The sequence below is a fragment of the Oncorhynchus keta genome, chromosome 30 (genome assembly GCF_023373465.1).
Source record: "Oncorhynchus keta strain PuntledgeMale-10-30-2019 chromosome 30, Oket_V2, whole genome shotgun sequence".
In the NCBI taxonomy this organism is placed as follows: Eukaryota; Metazoa; Chordata; class Actinopteri; order Salmoniformes; family Salmonidae; genus Oncorhynchus; species Oncorhynchus keta.
In genome coordinates, this window is record NC_068450.1 from 14,860,133 (window position 1) to 14,877,632 (window position 17,500).

The following is a 17,500-nucleotide window of genomic DNA, read 5'->3' on the forward strand; positions in this document are numbered from 1 at the left end:
GTCTCGAGCTTGATGTCGAGTTTGGAGGGTACTATGGTGTTAAATGCTGAGCAGTAGTCGATGAATAGCATTCTCACATAGGTATTCCTCATGTCCAGATGGGTTAGGGCAGTGTGCGGTGTGGTTGCGATTGCGTCGTCTGTGAACCTATTGTGGCGGTAAGCAAATTGGAGTGGGTCTAGGGTGTCAGGTAGGGTGTAGTTGATATGGTCCTTGACTAGTCTCTCAAAGCACTTCATGATGACGGAAGTGAGTGCTACGGGGCGGTAGTCGTTTAGCTCAGTTACCTTAGCTTTCTTGGGAACAGGAACAATGGTGGCCCTCTTGAAGCCCTCTGGTGGCCCTCTTGAAGCAGACTGGGATAAGGATTGATTGAATATGGCCGTAAACACACCAGCCAGCTGGTCTGCGCATGCTCTGAGGGCGCGGCTGGTGATGCCGTCTGGGACTGCAGCCTTACGAGGGTTAACATGTTTAAATGTTTTACTCACGTCGGCTGCAGTGAAGGAGAGTCCACAGGTTTTGGTAGCGGGCCGTGTCAGTGGCACTGTATTGTCCTCAAAGCGAGCAAAGAAGTTGTTTAGTCTGTCTGGGAGCAAGACATCCTGGTCCGCGACGGCCTGGTTTTCTTTTTGTAATCCGTGATTGACTGTAGACCCTGCCACATACCTCTTGTGTCTGAGCCGTTGAATTGCGACTCTACTTTGTCTCTATACTGACCCTTAGCTTGTTTGATTGCCTTGCGGAGGGAATAGCTACACTGTTTGTATTCGGTCATGTTTCCGGTCTCGCGCTTTCAGTTTCGCTCGAGAGATACACAGAGAGAGCGAGACACAGAGAGAGAGACACAGAGAGATACACAGAGAGAGAGAGAGACAGAGAGAGAGACACAGAGAGAACGAGACACAGAGAGAGAGAGACACAGAGAGAGAGACACAGAGAGATACACAGAGAGAGAGACACAGAGAGACAGAGACATACACACAGAAAGAGACAGAGAGAGACAGACAGATGACAGTATAGGCTCCACTACCTCCATTACACCACCTTCCCCAACATCTATATCTTCTGTCATTAAGTTACTAGTAGAAGGAACCGACAGTCATCTTCTGTATTGAGGCCAACCAAACAGAGTTGGAATAGAGAGATATTCCTGTTTTGTTTGTGTTAGTGAGACCCAGCTGCACTTATTAGACAGAGAAACAGAGAAACAGGCTAGCACATTTACTAGCAGAATATACTGCACCCTTCAATGAGCACAGACATGGTTGTTTGGTTTGGGTTTATACTGTTGATGATGGAGATAAACCCCTGACACACACACACTGTACACACACACATTGTACACACACTGTACACACACACACACTGTACACACACACACACACTGTACACACAGTGGTAGCTGGCAGACTGGGATTAATTCTCAGAAGTGTCTGTCTGCACTTTGACCTTTATCTAATCCCATGACCTAAATAATCGTAATTACTATATCAGATGGAGCTAAATACCCACAGGGTGTGTGTAGAAAGTATTTAGCAAAGATAATGAACCTATATATTTTTTTATAATATAATTTTTGAGAACTAAAAATCACCCAAATAAAAGCTAGACAGTCAGGGAGAATTGAACATTTAGCAGTATTGATTTTGTTATTATGTTTGAGTAAAGGACACAATATTAGCCATGACATAATGCATAGCATTTCAGGAAACTTGTTTTAAAACAGCAACATTTTCTGTCAGCTGCATTGCAAAATGTGTATAAACCAGAGGCGATTTTAGCATGTAAATCTTGGTGGGGCAAAGAGATGTATGCCAGCAAAGCCACTACGCAACACAACACTAAACAATACATTAATTGCATTATAACGGTCACAAACGTTAACCACAAAGTGTTAGGGCCTACAGAAAGCTGTCCCAACAGCAGAGTCCCAACACCTTACCACTGCTACACCTGTCTATCAGCAGAGTCCCAACACCTTACCACTGCTACACCTGTCTATCAGCAGAGTCCCAACACCTTACCACTGCTACACCTGTCTATCAGCAGAGTCCCAACACCTTACCACTGCTACACCTGTCTATCAGCAGAGTCCCAACTCCTTACCACTGCTACACCTGTCTATCAGCAGAGTCCCAACACCTTACCACTGCTACACCTGGCTATCAGCAGAGTCCCAACACCTTACCACTGCTACACCTGTCTATCAGCAGAGTCCCAACACCTTACCACTGCTACACCTGTCTATCAGCAGAGTCCCAACACCTTACCACTGCTACACCTGTCTATCAGCAGAGTCCCAACACCTTACCACTGCTACACCTGTCTATCAGCAGAGTCCCAACACCTTACCACTGCTACACCTGTCTATCAGCAGAGTCCCAACACCTTACCAATGCTACACCTGTCTATCAGCAGAGTCCCAACACCTTACCACTGCTACACCTGGCTATCAGCAGAGTCCCAACACCTTACCACTGCTACACCTGGCTATCAGCAGAGTCCCAACACCTTACCACTGCTACACCTGTCTATCAGCAGAGTCCCAACACCTTACCACTGCTACACCTGGCTATCAGCAGAGTCCCAACACCTTACCACTGCTACACCTGTCTATCAGCAGAGTCCCAACACCTTACCACTGCTACACCTGTCTATCAGCAGAGTCCCAACACCTTACCACTGCTACACCTGTCTATCAGCAGAGTCCCAACACCTTACCACTGCTACACCTGTCTATCAGCAGAGTCCCAACACCTTACCACTGCTACACCTGGCTATCAGCAGAGTCCCAACACCTTACCACTGCTACACCTGTCTATCAGCAGAGTCCCAACACCTTACCCCTGCTACACCTGTCTATCAGCAGAGTCCCAACACCTTACCACTGCTACACCTGTCTATCAGCAGAGTCCCAACACCTTACCACTGCTACACCTGTCTATCAGCAGAGTCCCAACACCTTACCACTGCTACACCTGTCTATCAGCAGAGTCCCAACACCTTACCACTGCTACACCTGTCTATCAGCAGAGTCCCAACACCTTACCACTGCTACACCTGGCTATCAGCTACACCTGGCTATCAGCAGAGTCCCAACACCTTACCACTGCTACACCTGTCTATCAGCAGAGTCCCAACACCTTACCACTGCTACACCTGTCTATCAGCAGAGTCCCAACACCTTACCACTGCTACACCTGGCTATCAGCAGAGTCCCAACACCTTACCACTGCTACACCTGGCTATCAGCAGAATCCCAACACCTTACCACTGCTACACCTGTCTATCAGCAGAGTCCCAACACCTTACCACTGCTACACCTGGCTATCAGCAGAGTCCCAACACCTTACTACTGCTACACCTGTCTATCAGCAGAGTCCCAACACCTTACCACTGCTACACCTGTCTATCAGCAGAGTCCCAACATCTTACCACTGCTACACCTGTCTATCAGCAGAGTCCCAACACCTTACTACTGCTACACCTGTCTATCAGCAGAGTCCCAACATCTTACCACTGCTACACCTGTCTATCAGCAGAGTCCCAACATCTTACCACTGCTACACCTGTCTATCAGCAGAGTCCCAACACCTTACTACTGCTACACCTGTCTATCAGCAGAGTCCCATCATCTTACCCCTGCTACACCTGGCTATCAGCAGAGTCCCAACACCTTACCTCTGCTACACCTGGCTATCAGCAGAGTCCCAACACCTTACCACTGCTACACCTGGCTATCAGCAGAGTCACAACACCTTACCACTGCTACACCTGGCTATCAGCAGAGTCCCAACACCTTACCACTGCTACACCTGGCTATCAGCAGAGTCCCAACACCTTACCACTGCTACACCTGGCTATCAGCAGAGTCCCAACACCTTACCACTGCTACACCTGGCTATCAGCAGAGTCCCAACACCTTACCACTGCTACACCTGTCTATCAGCAGAGTCCCAACACCTTACCACTGCTACACCTGGCTATCAGCAGAGTCCCAACACCTTACCACTGCTACACCTGGCTATCAGCAGAGTCCCAACACCTTACCACTGCTACACCTGGCTATCAGCAGAGTCCCAACACCTTACTACTGCTACACCTGGCTATCAGCAGAGTCCCAACACCTTACCACTGCTACACCTGGCTATCAGCAGAGTCCCAACACCTTACCACTGCTACACCTGGCTATCAGCAGAGTCCCAACACCTTACTACTGCTACACCTGGCTATCAGCAGAGTCCCAACACCTTACTACTGCTACACCTGGCTATCAGCAGAGTCCCAACACCTTACCACTGCTACACCTGGCTATCAGCAGAGTCCCAACACCTTACCACTGCTACACCTGGCTATCAGCAGAGTCCCAACACCTTACCACTGCTACACCTGTCTATCAGCAGAGTCCCAACACCTTACTACTGCTACACCTGGCTATCAGCAGAGTCCCAACACCTTACCACTGCTACACCTGTCTATCAGCAGAGTCCCAACACCTTACCACTGCTACACCTGTCTATCAGCAGAGTCCCAACACCTTACTACTGCTACACCTGGCTATCAGCAGAGTCCCAACACCTTACCACTGCTACACCTGTCTATCAGCAGAGTCCCAACACCTTACCACTGCTACACCTGGCTATCAGCAGAGTCCCAACACCTTACTACTGCTACACCTGGCTATCAGCAGAGTCCCAACACCTTACCACTGCTACACCTGTCTATCAGCAGAGTCCCAACACCTTACCACTGCTACACCTGTCTATCAGCAGAGTCCCAACACCTTACCGACAACAGGTTGTTGTTTCTAACACCCCGCTCTGAAACAGGTTGTTGTTTCAAACACCCCGCTCTGAAACAGGTTGTCGTTTCTAACACCCGGCTCTGAAACAGGTTGTTGTTTCTAACACCCGGCTCTGAAACAGGTTGTTGTTTCAAACACCCCGCTCTGAAACAGGTTGTAGTTTCTAACACCCGGCTCTGAAACAGGTTGTAGTTTCTAACACCCCGCTCTGAAACAGGTTGTTGTTTCTAACACCCCGCTCTGAAACAGGTTGTAGTTTCTAACACCCCGCTCTGAAACAGGTCATGTTGTTTCTAACACCCGGCTCTGAAACAGGTTGTTGTTTCTAACACCCGGCTCTGAAACAGGTTGTAGTTTCTAACACCCGGCTCTGAAACAGGTTGTCGTTTCTAACACCCGGCTCTGAAACAGGTTGTCGTTTCTAACACCCGGCTCTGAAACAGGTTGTCGTTTCTAACACCCCGCTCTGAAACAGGTTGTCGTTTCTAACACCCCGCTCTGAAACAGGTTGTTGTTTCTAACACCCCGCTCTGAAACAGGTTGTCGTTTCAAACACCCCGCTCTGAAACAGGTTGTCGTTTCTAACACCCCCCTCTGAAACAGGTTGTAGTTTCTAACACCCCGCTCTGAAACAGGTCATGTTGTTTCAAACACCCCGCTCTGAAACAGGTTGTAGTTTCTAACACCCCGCTCTGAAACAGGTCATGTTGTTTCAAACACCCGGCTCTGAAACAGGTCATGTTGTTTCAAACACCCCGCTCTGAAACAGGTTGTAGTTTCTAACACCCCGCTCTGAAACAGGTCATGTTGTTTCAAACACCCCGCTCTGAAACAGGTTGTAGTTTCTAACACCCCGCTCTGAAACAGGTCATGTTGTTTCAAACACCCCGCTCTGAAACAGGTTGTAGTTTCTAACACCCCGCTCTGAAACAGGTCATGTTGTTTCAAACACCCCGCTCTGAAACAGGTTGTTGTTTCTAACACCCCGCTCTGAAACAGGTTGTAGTTTCTAACACCCCGCTCTGAAACAGGTTGTTGTTTCTAACACCCCGCTCTGAAACAGGTTGTTGTTTCTAACACCCCGCTCTGAAACAGGTTGTTGTTTCTAACACCCCGCTCTGAAACAGGTTGTTGTTTCTAACACCCCGCTCTGAAACAGGTTGTTGTTTCTAACACCCCGCTCTGAAACAGGTTGTTGTTTCTAACACCCGGCTCTGAAACAGGTTGTTGTTTCTAACACCCGGCTCTGAAACAGGTTGTAGTTTCTAACACCCCGCTCTGAAACAGGTTGTTGTTTCTAACACCCCGCTCTGAAACAGGTTGTTGTTTCTAACACCCCGCTCTGAAACAGGTTGTAGTTTCTAACACCCCGCTCTGAAACAGGTTGTAGTTTCTAACACCCCGCTCTGAAACAGGTTGTTGTTTCTAACACCCCGCTCTGAAACAGGTTGTAGTTTCTAACACCCCGCTCTGAAACAGGTTGTTGTTTCTAACACCCCGCTCTGAAACAGGTTGTTGTTTCAAACACCCCGCTCTGAAACAGGTTATGTCGTTTCTAACACCCGGCTCTGAAACAGGTTGTAGTTTCTAACACCCCGCTCTGAAACAGGTTGTTGTTTCTAACACCCCGCTCTGAAACAGGTTGTAGTTTCTAACACCCCGCTCTGAAACAGGTTATGTAGTTTCTAACACCCCGCTCTGAAACAGGTTGTAGTTTCTAACACCCGGCTCTGAAACAGGTTGTTGTTTCTAACACCCCGCTCTGAAACAGGTTGTAGTTTCTAACACCCGGCTCTGAAACAGGTTGTTGTTTCTAACACCCCGCTCTGAAACAGGTTGTAGTTTCTAACACCCCGCTCTGAAACAGGTTGTCGTTTCTAACACCCGGCTCTGAAACAGGTCATGTTGTTTCAGTGACAACTGTTTATGTTTTTGGACTCACCGGAGCAGACTTTGGATTTATCGTTTAAAGTCAAGTATGACAACAGACTGTATAGTTATGCTAGTATGGGTAGTCAACAGTGTTTTGAGTGTGGGGATGTTGGCCATAAGCGACATGCTAGCTATATTGTGTGCCTTTTGAAAGAAATGCAGACAGAGTGAAGCAACTGAGGACTGAGTATGTTCAGGTATGTTCAGGTATGTTCAGTTTCAAGATGCCTTTGTGAAGAATCCCCCCCAAAATTCGACATCACTGTTATCAGTAATTCTCTTTCCAAAACGTATTTTTAGAGGGTGATGGAGGTGGATGCTGACAAAAACCATCACAAATACCTATTTTTGGATGAGGCAGGCTTCAACCTGGCCAAGACAAGGAGGAGAGGTCGGAATTTCATTGGCCAGCAGGCAGCCATCCAAGTACCTGGACAACGTGGGGTCAACATCACCATGTGTTCGGCTATAACAGAAGATGTTGTGGTTGGACGCAGACCTCGTAATGGATCATATAATGCAGCTCTCCTTGTAATCTTCCTTGATGAGATAAATCAGGTCTGTCGAGCTGATGGCGTGACCTATGTCATTGATAAGAGCGTCTGCTAAATGACTTAAATGTAAATGTAAATGTGTGGGATAATGTCAGGTTCCACCATGCTCAAATAGTGCAAGCATGGTTTTAGCCCCATCCACAATTTATCACCCTGTACTTACCCCAATACTCTGCATTCCTTAACCCGACTGAAGAATTTTTCTCCACATGGAGGTGGAAGGTATGATAGGCGCCCTCACGAACAAGCCACCCTTCTCCAGGCCATGGATGACGCATGCAATGACATCACAGCAGACCAGTATGAGGCCTGGATTCGCCATGCCTGAAGATTCTTCCCAAGATGTTTGATGGAAATATAGAAGTATCCTGTGATTTGTTTTTTACAGTAAGCCAGGTGAGGAACACTGCCGTTGACGTTTTACAGTAAGCCAGGTGAGGAACACTGCCGTTGACGTTTTACAGTAAGCCAGGTGGGGAAACACTGCAGTTGACGTTTTACAGTAAACCAGGTGAGGAACACTGCCGTTGACGTTTTACAGTAAACCAGGTGAGGAACACTGCCGTTGACGTTTTACAGTAAACCAGGCGAGGAACACTGCAGTTGATGTTTTACAGTAAACCAGGTGAGGAACACTGCCGTTGACGTTTTACAGTAAGCCAGGTGAGGAACACTGCCGTTGACGTTTTACAGTAAACCAGGTGAGGAACACTGCAGTTAATGTTTTACAGTAAGCCAGGTGAGGAACACTGCAGTTGACGTTTTACAGTAAGCCAGGTGAGGAACACTGCCGTTGACGTTTTACAGTAAGCCAGGTGAGGAACACTGCCGTTGATGTTTTACAGTAAGCCAGGTGAGGAACACTGCCGTTGACGTTTTACAGTAAGCCAGGTGAGGAACACTGCCGTTGATGTTTTACAGTAAGCCAGGTGAGGAACACTGCCGTTGATGTTTTACAGTAAGCCAGGTGAGGAGCACTGCAGTTGACGTTTTACAGTAAGCCAGGTGAGGAACACTGCCGTTGATGTTTTACAGTAAGCCAGGTGAGGAACACTGCCGTTGACGTTTTACAGTAAGCCAGGTGAGGAACACTGCCGTTGACGTTTTACAGTAAGCCAGGTGAGGAACACTGCCGTTGACGTTTTACAGTAAGCCAGGTGAGGAACACTGCCGTTGACGTTTTACAGTAAGCCAGGTGAGGAACACTGCCGTTGACGTTTTACAGTAAGCCAGGTGAGGAACACAGTTGATGTTTTACAGCAGGTGAGGAACACTGACGATGTTTTACAGTAAGCCAGGTGAGGAACACTGCAGTTGATGTTTTACAGTAAGCCAGGTGAGGAACACTGCCGTTGACGTTTTACAGTAAGCCAGGTGAGGAACACTGCAGTTGATGTTTTACAGTAAGCCAGGTGAGGAACACTGCCGTTGACGTTTTACAGTAAGCCAGGTGAGGAACACTGCAGTTGATGTTTTACAGTAAACCAGGTGAGGAACACTGCCTTTGACGTTTTACAGTAAACCAGGTGAGGAACACTGCCTTTGACGTTTTACAGTAAACCAGGTGAGGAACACTGCAGTTGATGTTTTACAGTAAACCAGGTGAGGAACACTGCAGTGATGTTTTACAGTAAGCCAGGTGAGGAACACTGCAGTTGATGTTTTACAGTAAGCCAGGTGAGGAACACTGCCGTTGACGTTTTACAGTAAGCCAGGTGAGGAACACTGCCGTTGACGTTTTACAGTAAACCAGGTGAGGAACACTACAGTTGACGTTTTACAGTAAACCAGGTGAGGAACACTGCCGTTGACGTTTTACAGTAAGCCAGGTGAGGAACACTGCCGTTGACGTTTTACAGTAAACCAGGTGAGGAACACTGCACTGTTGACGTTTTACAGTAAACCAGGTGAGGAACACTGCCGTTGACGTTTTACAGTAAGCCAGGTGAGGAACACTGCACTGTTGACGTTTTACAGTAGTTTTTTGTTTGTTTTGTGTAGCTAATTACTTTTGCTTTGATTCAAAGATTCCTACACTATGTTGTGATTTTATTGTTTCATCAATACATTTCAGATTTTGTTCAATGATTCCACTGTCTGTAGTATTCTCTCTACTAGTCATTTTACAGTGATGTATTTATGTGTAGTACCATAATAGTAGTACCTACTTGCACATCATCATCTGCCCACATATCACTCCAGTGTTAATTTGCTAAATTGTAATTACTTCACTACTATGACCTATTTATTGCCTTACCTCCTCACGCCTTTTGCACACACTGTATATAGACTTTCTATTGTGTTATTGACTGTTTATTGTTTATTCCATGTGTAACTCCGTGTTGTTTGTGTCACACTGCTTTGCTTTATCTTGGCCAGGTCTCAGTTGTAAATGAGTGTTATGTCCGTCGTGGGAATGAGACCAAAGCGCAGCGTGGGAAGTGGGAAGTGGGAAGTGGGAAGTGGGAAGTGGGAAGTGGGAAGTGTACATCTTCATTTATTTTAGAATGAACACCAAAACAACAACAAAAGATCAGCGAACGTAAAGTTCTGCAGGGCTCTTCAGCTACTGTGCAAAAACAAGATCCCACAAACTAAAGGCGGAAAAAAGGCTGCCTAAGTATGATCCCCAATCAGAGACAACGATAGACAGCTGCCACTGATTGGGAACCATACCCAGCCAAAAAAGAAATAGAAAAACTAGAATGCCCACCCAAATCACACCCTGACCTCACCAAAGAGAGAAATAAACAGGCTCTCTAAGGTCAGGGCGTGACAATGAGAACTTATCCTCAACTAGCTTACCTGGTTAAATAAAGGTGAAATAAAATAAATGAAAATTTTTGAAAAATGACCACAAGGTTTTGAAATTAGTGCCAAAGTGATTGTAAAAAAACTGACATGTTAAGTTACTATATGATGCCATGTTTTGTGATTTTTTTGTTGTTGTTTTGGGAAAATGTGGGGTTATTGAATGGAATTTTGAGTCCTTGACAATGGTGGGAGGTTGGGAAGGACCAAATACATGTGTTTTGTCAATAGGACACTGCTCTGTCTCTTATTGAAGTTAAAGAAACTATCAGGGCCCTTGAACAGGACATCAAATCTATTGAGTGAATGACCCTGGACTAGTCATGAACTTACAGGACAAGAGACATGAACTGAGGTCGTTTCTTCATGAAAGAGAGAAGGGTGCCTTGATTAGGTCTCATTTTGCGACCCTCAAGGATATGGATGCTCCTAGTGCTTTTTTTTTAACCACTAGGACCGTCGATATTACAATGCAAACAGATGGTCTGCCTTCGTCTCCCTGATGGGAAGGTGACCACGGATGACGGTGAGATGCACCAACATGCCGTGGATTTCTACTCTGTCCTCTGGAGGATTGTGATCCTCTGTGTGAACAGTTGTTACATGGTCTTCCTCAATTGGGCCCTGAGCAAAGAGTTGCTGTGGACTCTGACATTACTCTGCAGGAGCTGTCCACTGCAGTTATCCAGCTCTCATCAGACCGAGCCCCTGGCATCGATGGTTTACCATCTAAATTCTTTGAGCACTTTTGTGGGTCTATTGGGGGTATTTTTATGAAGCGGTGTGTGAATCTTTTCATGAGGGTTCTCTTCCTGTATCCTGTCAACGTGCTGTGCATTAATTGTTGCCAAAAAAGTGGTATTTGGCTCTTTGAAAAAACTGGTTGTATTGCTGTGTGCAGAATACTAAATTCTACCTAAGTGTCTGTCAAACAGGTTGAAGTAGTATCTGGGACTGTTGGTCCACAAGGACCAATCTTACTGTGGACCTGACCGCTCTATAGTGGATAAGTTGTTTCTAATAACAGATGTTTTAGACATTTTGTAAACTGTCTGCTGTGAGCGTGGGTTTACTTTTTTTGGATCAGGAGAAGCCTGTGACCGTGTGGACCACCAGTACTTGTTCAAAACAATGAAAGCCTTTGGGTTTTGGGGATGTTTTTTTTGTCTTGGATGGGCTTACTGTATGCTGGGGCCTCATGTATGGTGAAGGTGGGGGGTGGTTTGAGCTGCCCCATCCTCTTCCAAAGGGGTATTAGGCAGGGATGCCCAATTTCAGGCAATTGAACCAATGCTTTGTTTTTTAAGAGCGAGGCTTACTGGTTTCTCTGTGCCAGGAGTAATGAAGGGTCCCACGATAGCACTGTCTGGGTAGGGACGGATGACGTGATAGTTTTTCTAACAGGGAGTGAGGATATTAAGGTTCTCTCAAAGCTCTAAAGGTGTATGAGGGGGCCTCCTCAGCTAGAGTCAATTGGGAAAAGAGAGAATTGCTGTGGGCAGGTCAGCTTCAGATAAGGTCCGCTCCACGGTTATGAGGGGGACTTCAGTGGGGCAGAGATGGGATGAAGACTTTGTTTTTTTTTTTCTAGGCTCCGATGTCTTTTTTAAAAATGACTGGGAGGATGTAGTGGAGAAGGTGTGTGCCAGATTGTCTATGTGTAAATGGGTGCTAGGCAAGTCAGTTAAGAACAAATTCTTATTCTGTGTGGATGTATCACATATTTTGTAGTACATATTTTGTACTACAATATTTAATGATTGTACGAACCACTACACAGTGAAACTATCGGTATCTTGTGTGTGGGTGATCTAAATGAATATTCCTATGGTATTTCATGATAAATTAGTTATTTGAACCAATGACTCTGCCAGTGCAAGGTTTCTTTAAAGATATGAATGCACAATGCAATGTTTTGAACATTGGACAGCCTGTGTTACAAGTAATGACCGTTTTGAGGTTTGTGTCTAGAGTTTTGAAAAATGACCACAAGGTTTTGAAATTAGTGCCAAAGTGATTGTTCCCAGACCCAATAAAGGTTTTTTACAATTAAATTCTCTCCCTTTCTCTCTCTGTCTGCACTTTGACCCTCTTCAAATCCCCTGGCCTAAATAATGGTGATTACTGTATGAGGAGATGAAATGCAGCTGAATACTCCCCCAGTGTGTGAGTGTGTGTGCTTGTGTGTGCTTGTGTGTGAGTGAGTGTGTGTGAGTGTGTGTGCGTGTGCATGTGTGTGTGCGTGTGCATGTGTGTGTGTGCGTGTGCATGTGTGTGTGTGCGTGTGCATGTGTGTGTGTGCATGTGTGTGTGTGTGTGTGTGCATGTGTGTGTGCGTGTGTGTGAATGTGCTAAGATATGAACCAAAATGCAGTGGTGGAAAAAGAACCCAACTGTCATACTTGAGTAAAAGTACAAATACCTTAATAGACAATGACTCAAGTAAAAGTGAAAGTCACCCAGTAAAATACTACTTGAGTAAAATTCTAAAAGTATTTAGTTTTAAATATACTTAAGTATCAAAAGTAAATGTAATTGCTAAAATATTCTTAAGTATTAAAAGTATAATTCCTTATATTAAGCAAACCATACGACACAATTTTCTTGTTTTTTAAAATTTACATAGAGCCAGGGGCACACTCCAACACTCCAACACATCATTTACAAACAAAGCATTCGTGTTCAGTGATTCAGGCGGATCAGATGCAGTAGGGATGACTAGGGATTTTCTCTTTAAGGGCGTGAATTAGACCATTGACCTGTTCTGCCAAGCATTCATAATGTAACTAGTACTTTTGGAAGTCAGGGAAAATGTATGGAGTAAAAAGTACATTATTTTCTTTAGGAATGTAGTGAAGTAAAAGTAAAAGTAGTCAAAAATATAAATAGTTAAGTAAAGTACAGAAACCCCAAATAACTACAAAGGTAGTACTTTAAAGTATTTTTACTGAAGTACTTTACACCACTACCAAAATGTCTGTATTTTGTGGGTTTTGTAAACAACTAATTGGCCGACGTCGTTTCTCTAGAGAGAAATCAAATCTTCTTTAGTGGCTCCCGAGTGGCACAGCGGTCTAAGGCACTGCATCTCAGTGCTAGAGGCGTCCCTACAGACCCTGGTTCGATTCCAGGCTGTATCACAACCGGCAGTGATTGGGAGTCCCATAGGGCGGAGCACAATTGGCCCAGCGTCATCTGGGTTAGGGTTTGGCCGTGGGTAGGCCATCATTGTAAATAAGAATTTGTTCTTATCTGACTTGCCTTGTTAAATAAAGGTTAAATTTAAAATATAAAAAATCAAGAACTTGTGGTAATTAACGACAATGACCATAGTCCATTCATTGCGCCTGTTCTTTCCAGCATGGACAGAAATGGGTACACGTTTGCACCTGCTACGTTCGGTTGGATACTGTACACACAGACAGCATACACACCCTGCTACGTTAGGTTGGATACTATACACACCCTGCTACGTTCGGTTGGATACTGTACACACAGACAGCATACACAGACAGATACTATACACACCCTGCTACGTTCGGTTGGATACTGTACACACAGACAGCATACGTTAGGTTGGATACACCCTGCTACGTTCGGTTGGATACTGTACACACAGACAGCATACACACCCTGCTACGTTAGGTTGGATACTATACACACCCTGCACGTTCGGTTGGATACTGTACACACAGACAGCATACACACCCTGCTACGTTCGGTTGATACTGTACACACAGACAGCAGACAGCACACCCTGCTACGTTCGGTTGGATACTGTACACACAGACAGCATACACACCCTGCTACGTTCGGTTGATACTGTACACACAGACAGCATACACACCCTGCTACGTTCGGTTGGATACTGTACACACAGACAGCATACACACCCTGCTACATTAGGTTGGATACTGTACACACAGACAGCATACACACCCTGCTACGTTAGGTTGGATACTGTACACACAGACAGCATACACACCCTGCTACGTTCGGTTGGATACTGTACACACAGACAGCATACACACCCTGCTACGTTCGGTTGGATACTGTACACACAGACAGCATACACACCCTGATACTGTACACACAGACAGCATACACACCCTCGCTACGTTAGGTTGGATACTGTACACACAGACAGCATACACACCCTGCTACGTTAGGTTGGATACTGTACACACAGACAGCATACACACCCTGCTACGTTAGGTTGGATACTGTACACACAGACAGCATACACACCCTGCTACGTTCGGTTGGATACTGTACACACAGACAGCATACACACCCTGCTACGTTCGGTTGGATACTGTACACACAGACAGCATACACACCCTGCTACGTTAGGTTGGATACTGTACACACAGACAGCATACACACCCTGCTACGTTAGGTTGGATACTGTACACACAGACAGCATACACACCCTGCTACGTTAGGTTGGATACTGTACACACAGACAGCATACACACCCTGCTACGTTAGGTTGGATACTGTACACACAGACAGCATACACACCCTGCTACGTTCGGTTGGATACTGTACACACAGACAGCATACACACCCTGCTACGTTAGGTTGGATACTGTACACACAGACAGCATACACACCCTGCTACGTTCGGTTGGATACTGTACACACAGACAGCATACACACCCTGCTACGTTCGGTTGGATACTGTACACACAGACAGCATACACACCCTGCTACGTTCGGTTGGATACTGTACACACAGACAGCATACACACCCTGCTACGTTCGGTTGGATACTGTACACACAGACAGCATACACACCCTGCTACGTTCGGTTGGATACTGTACACACAGACAGCATACACACACCCTGATACTACGTACACACCCTGGTTAGGGATACTGTACACACAGACAGCATACACACCCTGCTACGTTAGGTTGGATACTGTACACACAGACAGCATACACACCCTGCTACGTTAGGTTGGATACTGTACACACAGACAGCATACACACCCTGCTACGTTAGGTTGGATACTGTACACACAGACAGCATACACACCCTGCTACGTTAGGTTGGATACTGTACACACAGACAGCATACACACCCTGCTACGTTAGGTTGGATACTGTACACACAGACAGCATACACACCCTGCTACGTTAGGTTGGATACTGTACACACAGACAGCATACACACCCTGCTACGTTCGGTTGGATACTGTACACACAGACAGCATACACACCCTGCTACGTTAGGTTGGATACTGTACACACAGACAGCATACACACCCTGCTACGTTAGGTTGGATACTGTACACACAGACAGCATACACACCCTGCCATTAGGTTGGATACTGTACACACAGACAGCATACACACCCTGCTACGTTAGGTTGGATACTGTACACACAGACAGCATACACACCCTGCTACGTTAGGTTGGATACTGTACACACAGACAGCATACACACCCTGCTACGTTCGGTTGGATACTGTACACACAGACAGCATACAGACAGCATACACACCCTGCTACCCGTTCGGTTGGATACTGTACACACAGACAGCATACACACCCTGCTACGTTCGGTTGGATACTGTACACACAGACAGCATACACACCCTGACGTTCGGTTGGATACTGTACACACAGACAGCATACACACCCTGACGTTCGGTTGATACTGTACACACAGACAGCATACACACCCTGCTACGTTCGGTTGATACTGACACAGACAGCATACACACCCTGCTACGCTCGGTTGGATACTGTACACACAGACAGCATACACACCCTGCGTTAGGTTGGATACTGTACACACAGACAGATACTGACACAGACAGCATACACACCCTGCATACGTTCGGTTGGATACTGTAACACAGACAGCATACACAGCTCTACAGCATAGTTGATACTGTACACACAGACAGCATACACACCCCTGCTACGTTAGGTTGGATACTGTACACACAGACAGCATACACACCCTGCTACGTTAGGTTGATACTGTACACACAGACAGCTATACACACCCTGCTACGTTCGGTTGGATACTGTACACACAGACAGCATACACCCTGCTACCCTACACACAGACATACTAGCGTTCGGTTGGATACTGTACACACAGACAGCATACACACCCTGCTACGTTAGGTTGGATACTGTACACACAGACAGCATACACACCCTGCTACGTTAGGTTGGATACTGTACACACAGACAGCATACACACCCTGCTACGTTAGGTTGGATACTGTACACACAGACAGCATACACACCCTGCAACGTTAGGTTGGATACTGTACACACAGACAGTTAGGTTGGATACTGTACACACAGACAGCATACACCTGTTACGCAAGGTTGGCTAAATACTGTACACACAGACAGCATACACACCCTGCTACGTTAGGTTGGATACTGTACACACAGACAGCATACACACCCTGCTACGTTAGGTTGGATACTGTACACACAGACAGCATACACACCCTGCTACGTTAGGTTGGATACTGTACACACAGACAGCATACACACCCTAGGATGACGTTAGGTTGGATACTGTACACACAGACAGCATACACACCCTGCTACGTTAGGGATACTGTACACACAGACAGCATACACACCCTGCTACATTAGGTTGGATACTGTACACACAGACAGCATACACACCCTGCTACGTTAGGTTGATACTGTACACACAGACAGCATACACACCCTGCTACGTTAGGTTGATACTGTACACACAGACAGCATACACACCCTGCTACGTTAGGTTGGATACTGTACACACAGACAGCATACACACCCTGCTACGTTAGGTTGGATACTGTACACACAGACAGCATACACAGCTACGTTAGGTTGATACTGTACACACAGACAGCATACACACCCTGCTACGTTCAGTACACAGACAGCATACACCCTGCTACGTTAGGTTGGATACTGTACACACAGACAGCATACACACCCTGCTACGTTAGGTTGGATACTGTACACACAGACAGCATACACACCCTGCCACGTTCGGTTGGATACTGTACACACAGACAGCATACACACCCTGCTACGTTAGGTTGGATACTGTACACACAGACAGCATACACACCCTGCTACCTGATACTGTACACACAGACAGTTAAGGTTGGATACTGTACACACAGACAGCATACACACCCTGCTACGTTAGGTTGGATACTGTACACACAGACAGCATACACACCCTGCTACGTTCGGTTGGATACTGTACACACAGACAGCATACACACCCTGCTACGTTAGGTTGGATACTGTACACACAGACAGCATACACACCGGTTGGATACTACACACAGACAGCTACGTTAGGTTGGATACTGTACACACAGACAGCATACACACCCTGCACGTTAGGTT

General features: G+C 46.1%; 1 protein-coding gene and 1 long non-coding RNA gene across 2 annotated transcripts in view; one reads left to right on the plus strand and one right to left on the minus strand.

The window, feature by feature from the left end:
- Window positions 1–17,500, minus strand: part of LOC127913922 (ephrin-B1-like) — a 167,872-nt gene that overhangs the window by 34,487 nt on the left and 115,885 nt on the right. The window lies entirely within an intron of this gene.
- Window positions 14,356–17,500, plus strand: part of LOC127913923 (uncharacterized) — a 3,352-nt gene continuing 207 nt past the window's right edge. Inside the window, exons 1-2 of the long non-coding RNA XR_008087288.1 lie at window positions 14,356–14,411; window positions 14,688–14,917. This is a non-coding gene — a long non-coding RNA (uncharacterized LOC127913923). The remainder of the gene's footprint in view (window positions 14,412–14,687; window positions 14,918–17,500) is intronic.